Below are 6,000 nucleotides of genomic sequence, written 5' to 3'. Positions count from 1 at the left end.
ACATGTAGAAGGCAGGACAGGCTGGCCTATATCAGACAGGGAGCGGCCACTTCCTCCAAAATATGTCAAGATGCCAGGCAGACCAAAGAAAGAGAGGAAAAGAGAGGTAGGGGAGAAAAAGAAGCCTGCTAAAGGTAAAGTGTCAAAAAAAGGAACAATAATCAGATGCAGGAAGTGCAAAGGCATTGGTCACAATAGAAGTACTTGTGAGAAGAGAACAGGTTCAACCAGTGGAAGTACTAGGCAGTCAGCACCTCCTCCAACTGACAGTGTCTCTAGGGTAATGTGCCTTAACTTAGTCATGGTTTACGTTTTAGTAATGTGCCTTTTGACATATATGAGACATCTAAATTTCAGGACCTGGTCCACACATCTCAACAAAGCTCTACCAGTAATCAGAAGAGGAAGGCAACAACGACGACAAGTACAAAATCTAAGAAATCAAAGACAGGAGCAACAATTCAAAATGTATGCCACCAATCTGCAATACATATACTTACCACATATGCAATTTTTCTAACTAGTTGTCTCTACATAAATGTAGCCTGGACTACCTGGACAGAGGGTACTCAGGACATCTGCAAAGGGCAAGGCATCAAGCAGCACCAAACCACTTGCTGTAGCACCTCCAAGCAAGAAGCCAAATCATCAAAAGCCACCTGCTCCAACTACTTTGCTACTGAAGGCGCCAAACCATATGACTGAATGAATATGTAACTTAATTATTAGCTTCTGGCATATGTGACATTATGAACCATGTTAGTCCCAGACTCCCAGTTATGAACTATTGTATGGTCTGGCTACAAACTTATCACTCAGTCTCAGTTATGAACATGTTTATGGTCTTGTGTTTATGGTCTTGTGATTATGTGATTCTCTGTTTTTGTGATACTGTGTTTCTGTGATTTCTGTGTACAAGTTGCTCCATTTTACTAAGTTAGTATAGTTCATTCGACTCAAAAATCCAAAATTTAGATTCATTGATAACTTAGATTCATTGATAATTGAACACATGGAATCTACATTCAGTGGGACAAGCATAACACAGCAGTGACAACCATAACACAGCATAGCAGTGCACTGAACAAATACATTCTCTCCTTCTCTAATTGACCTATTCTACCAACTAAAACAACTTGCAGACTTTGCACATCTCTTCTAGCATTAACATCTGCATCTTCACGGCCTACAGTGAGACTCCTAGCCACATTCTCTCTTCTTGCTTCGGCATATGCAGCTTGTAGGGCTGCATTCTCCCTTCTTGCATCAAGCAGAAGTTGCTTCACGAATGGGCTGTGCGGTGGATCCACCCACAACCAAAAATCACAACCTCCAACCTAACAAATGAATCAAGGAACACGAATCCAACACAATAATGAATCAAATCGCCAGGACCCAAAATGAAATCAAAGCCACCCGATTTGATGACTTACCCTAGCTCTGGCACACTTCAGATACCTCATCCCAAGGTGCAAATCGCTCCATGATGTGAACCTCGCTGCTTTTGCCCCACATTTGCACATCACGGCTGGGGTGTAGTCCAGCGGCCTCTCCCGGTAAGGAACAGGGGATGACGAGTCCACATTCCGCCCGGCGGAGCAAAAGCTCCCCCTGTTATGGCTGGATCCGCTCGAGCTCGCCATCGACGATGCGGTCAGGGAAGGGAGGAGAACCTAGGCTTCGGTGCAGAGAGGGAGAGAGCCAGGTCGGGCGGCGAGAGGGAGAGGGAGCTAGGTCGGGCGGCGAGAAGGTGAGGGAGCCAGGTCGGGCGAAGGCGGCGGCGGCGGAGCCAGGGTTCGGGGTCGGGGGAGAGAATGACGGGAGAGAGAAGGGAGAGCGGGCGGCAGCACCTTTAACCGCGGTTGCGTCCGACCTGACAGAGAAGGGAGAGCGGGCGGCGGCACCTTTAACCGCGGTCGCGCCGACCTGGCAGTCAATGCCACCGTGGCGGGTCAAAACCGGCCCACGTCAGCTCAACCACAGAACACGAGCTCAGGTGTCAAAGTTGCCTGGTATTAGAAGTTAGGGTGTTAATTATACCCGGTTTTGTACTTGGGGTTAAAATTGGACGAACTCAATAGTTGAGGGTCAAAAATTGATTTTTTCCATACTAATATAATAACGATAACTGTGAGGTAAAAGAAAATTATAAAATTGTGTAAAAGCTGATAAATCGCTGCAGCAGCCCGCCTCCCACATATCCTCGAACAATCCCAATTTTGACAACCGTCCCTCTCGAATCTCGATCCTTGTCGCAGCGCCGCGCCGCCATTTAATTCCTCCAAGCTGATCGCCGCGCCGCCATTCAATTCAGTGATCGGTGCACCGCTAAATAACCTACCGATTCCTCTAATCGATCGCAAATTCTACCGATTCCTACCAATTCTCCCTCAGATCGATCGCAAATAATCCTGCCGCCGCTGTTCAAGCGTCGTGCGCCTCCGCCGCCGCGACTCAGCGACGCTCGCCATCCAGGATCGGGACCCGCGCTGCTGGCAGAGTAATCAAATCTGCTAGCGGCCCAGCGCCGCTGCCGCCGCCGCACCTCATAGTACCCCAAGTTACCGTCCTCGACGCAGCATCGTCGAATGAACACCGAGAAGGGGATGACGCGACTGGGCACTGAGATGGTGATGGAAGAGGGTGGCTGGGCGTGGGTTGCTGGATCCTGGTCGGCAGAGGTGGTCCTCCCTGCTGTCAGGGCTAGGCAATGCAGGCATTGCCGCTGCTTCACACCGTCGTGGAATGGAGACATCTCCAATTCTCCATCCTACCAAAGGGAATTGGCGGTTTCGTATGCGGGGCAGCAACATTTGAGGTAGCCCATTCGGTGGTTTGGCATCTTAATCTGCCAAAGCTTCTTCCAGGTCTGTAATCAACACAAGAGAATGCATTTGCCTCCTAACTATTATGCTGTCACACGAACCTTACTCATATAGTAATTTCTTTTTCATCTGAAAATATTTTCAGGGTGTATGCTTGTTGCATTGATCCATCTATTTTCTTCAATATCTTCTTAGTGAGTATCCGGCCTCAGTGAGATTTTATTTCTAAAACGACTAACTAGCTATCCATACATTTTATTTCTCGGCAGACTTGCTAGGATACTGGTGTGATACTGGAGTGCGCAGCAACATAAGGAATACATGTGATGAATTGTTTTTTTTCTGCTTAAGCAAAAGAATATTAGATAGAGGTTAGTTGATCATATCTTGGCGTCAGATGGCACTCTCCTTCCATGTTAATTTGCTTTCCTGGTTCAAGTTCAATATAATTGTACTCTGAATATATATATATATATATATATATATATATATATATATATATATATATATATATATATATATATATATATATATATATATATATATATATATATACTGCCAAATGCAATCGTTTCTGTACATATACTGGCAATGTCAAGTACTATGAAAGTCGAATTGAGTTTTTTTCCCTATAAATACTATTTAGATGTTTCAGAATAATCTGTATAGTATCTGGGGTTTCACTATACTCTCAATAACTTGTGATCTAATAGGAACTTTAAACATAGTGTCATCATTTTATATATGCAAATGTATGAGCAATCTAATATTTTGTATGGGCAATCCAATATTTTGTATCTATGTGAAAATTGAAATTGGTGAGTTCAAATACAGTGAATGATGATCCTATTTGTCCGACAAAAAAATTAGCAGGGTTTTTCTTGGCTTTTAACAATAGAGTACTCTTAACTGTTTATATGTTGATATTGGGCATCATTTTACATTCATGTGGATATATATTGGAACTAGCGCCAAAATAGTACTAAATTCTTGGCCTGCAATACATGTAACTTGCAACTAGGTTTTTGGATATGTGAGTTAACAACTAGCTTTTTTAGGTTTAAATGGTCAAGAGTACAACTTGCTTCCCTATGCAGGTTGAAATCATTAATGGACGAATTCGAATATTTTGGATGCGCAAAACAATGATCAAGAAGCAGCAGATTTCAAGAATACTTTATATTTACATTTCATTTCCAGCAAGACAGAATTGCACTCTTCGCTGCTATACACTCATACATGTAGATTTGCTACCTAGAATAATGTTGCTATGTGTATATACGATGACATATATATTATGAACAAGCAATCCAATTTTTACTCTCCGAGATGAATGTATCTTCCTATCCTTATTGAAATCTATTTGTGATTTGTGTGATTCTACAATGTCTCTTGTTTGATCAGAAAATTTCATTTCAATATTATGCACCATAACCAGGTGTATATAATATTTTTTGAAATTCTAAATGTGTTACAATAGGCAAAACATTTGTTACAAACCATGTGTTCCTAAAATTTTGAACTATGCTCTCACAAAGTGTTACTGCCATAATATAGAAGTGTTACTAGAGCTTCAAAATTAGGTTACACGGGATGATAATTGTAACACTTCACATATGTTCCATTGGGCCAAAAATAGTGTTACAAAATAGTAACACTTTTTTAGATGTAAAAGTACACATATCTTGTGTTTCAATAGATTAAGTTCTAGTAACATCAACAATAGGAACTCAAACAAGATGTGTTACAAGGTAGACTAGTAACACTTTTGTTGATTTATAGTAACACAAGTTGGTGTTACTATATCCTTGTTCTGTAATAGTGTCTGTATCAGAAATTATGTATGATTCGGGCCTTGTAACCTTAGTTACAATGAAAGGACCCTCCCATCTGGAATTTAACTTGTGCAATCCTGTTTCATCTTGAATCCTTCGTAATACTAGATCTCCAACGTTGAAAGATCTTTACTGGACATTGCGATCATGATAGCGTCTGAATCCTTGAAGATATCTAGCCGATTGGGTTAAAGCGTTGATTCTGGCCTCTTCAACTGAGTCTAACTCAAGTTGTCGAGCTTCATCTGCTTCTCCTTCTTGATAGGCTTCTACTCTTGGAGATTTCCACATAATATCTGCGGGTAGTATAGCTTCTGACCCGTAAGTGAGGAAGAAAGGAGATTGTCCAGTTGCTTTGCTAGGCTGCGTTCGCAGCCCCCATACCACGTGGGGTAATTCTTGAATCCACTTGCCACCTTTCTTAGTGTTGGCGTCGTAGAGTCTTTTCTTTAAGCCGTCGAGTACTAAGCCATTGATGCGCTCTACTTGGCCGTTTGCCCGAGGATGAGCTACTGAAGTATATTTGACCTCGATGCAGGAGTTGTCACAGAAATCCCAAAAAGATTGTGCAGTGAAGTTAGAGCCAAGATCCGTAATGATGGTGTGAGGAAATCCAAACCGGTAGATGATGTCAGAGATGAAATCCACTGCTCTATCGGATGAGATTTTGAAAATGGGCTTGCACTCGATCCACTTGGTGAACTTGTCGACTGCTACCAGCACATGATTGAATCCTCCTGGAGCTATGGTTAATGGTCCGTTCATGTCCAAACTCCAACATGCAAACGACCATGATGGAGGGATTGTTATCAAGTTGTGTGCTGGGACGTGAGTCTTTTTGCCGAAGAATTGGCAGCCAGGGCATCGTCTGACGAGGTCCTCTGCATCTAAAATGGCTGTTGGCCAGAAGAATCCTGACCTATAAGCCTTGCCGACTAGTGTCCTTGATGCGGCGTGGTTGCCACAAACTTCTTCGTGTATCTCTCTGAGGATATCTTTGCCATCTTTAAGGGTAACACACTTCATGAGGATGCCAGAAGAAGAGCGATTGTATAGGTTGTCTCCGACGAGGACGAAACCCTTGCTACGCCTGAAGATGCGGGCAGCTTTAGCGCTTTTAGGATCAACATGAGGTGGAAGCTTGAACTCCTTGATGAAGTCAATAAACTGGGTCCGCCAATCTTCTTCAATCATCAGTACTTCTCCGATTGTGGCCGGGGTCTCCCTGTCAGTGGCTTGTTGGCTTTGTACCTTGACTGATGGATGCTGAAGTTCATGGACAAAGACTCCTGGTGGAACAGCTGCTCGAGTAGATCCAAGTTTGGAGAGGACATCGGCTC

General features: G+C 43.1%; 1 long non-coding RNA gene across 2 annotated transcripts; it reads left to right on the top strand.

Moving 5' to 3' along the window:
- Positions 1-2,198: 2,198 nt before the first annotated feature.
- On the top strand, positions 2,199-4,208 carry LOC120692025. Of its 2 annotated transcripts, none has more exons than XR_005682458.1 (3): positions 2,199-2,867; positions 3,095-3,196; positions 3,923-4,208. It is a non-coding gene; the product is annotated as an uncharacterized LOC120692025 (long non-coding RNA). The 2 variants fall into 2 exon arrangements; XR_005682457.1 differs by having other exon boundaries at positions 2,971-3,196.
- The last annotated feature ends 1,792 nt before the right edge of the window (positions 4,209-6,000 follow it).

This window comes from Panicum virgatum, chromosome 9N (assembly GCF_016808335.1).
Source record: "Panicum virgatum strain AP13 chromosome 9N, P.virgatum_v5, whole genome shotgun sequence".
NCBI lineage: Eukaryota > Viridiplantae > Streptophyta > Magnoliopsida > Poales > Poaceae > Panicum > Panicum virgatum.
Note: the sequence above shows the minus strand (reverse complement) of the source record. Positions and strands in the feature narration are given on the sequence as shown.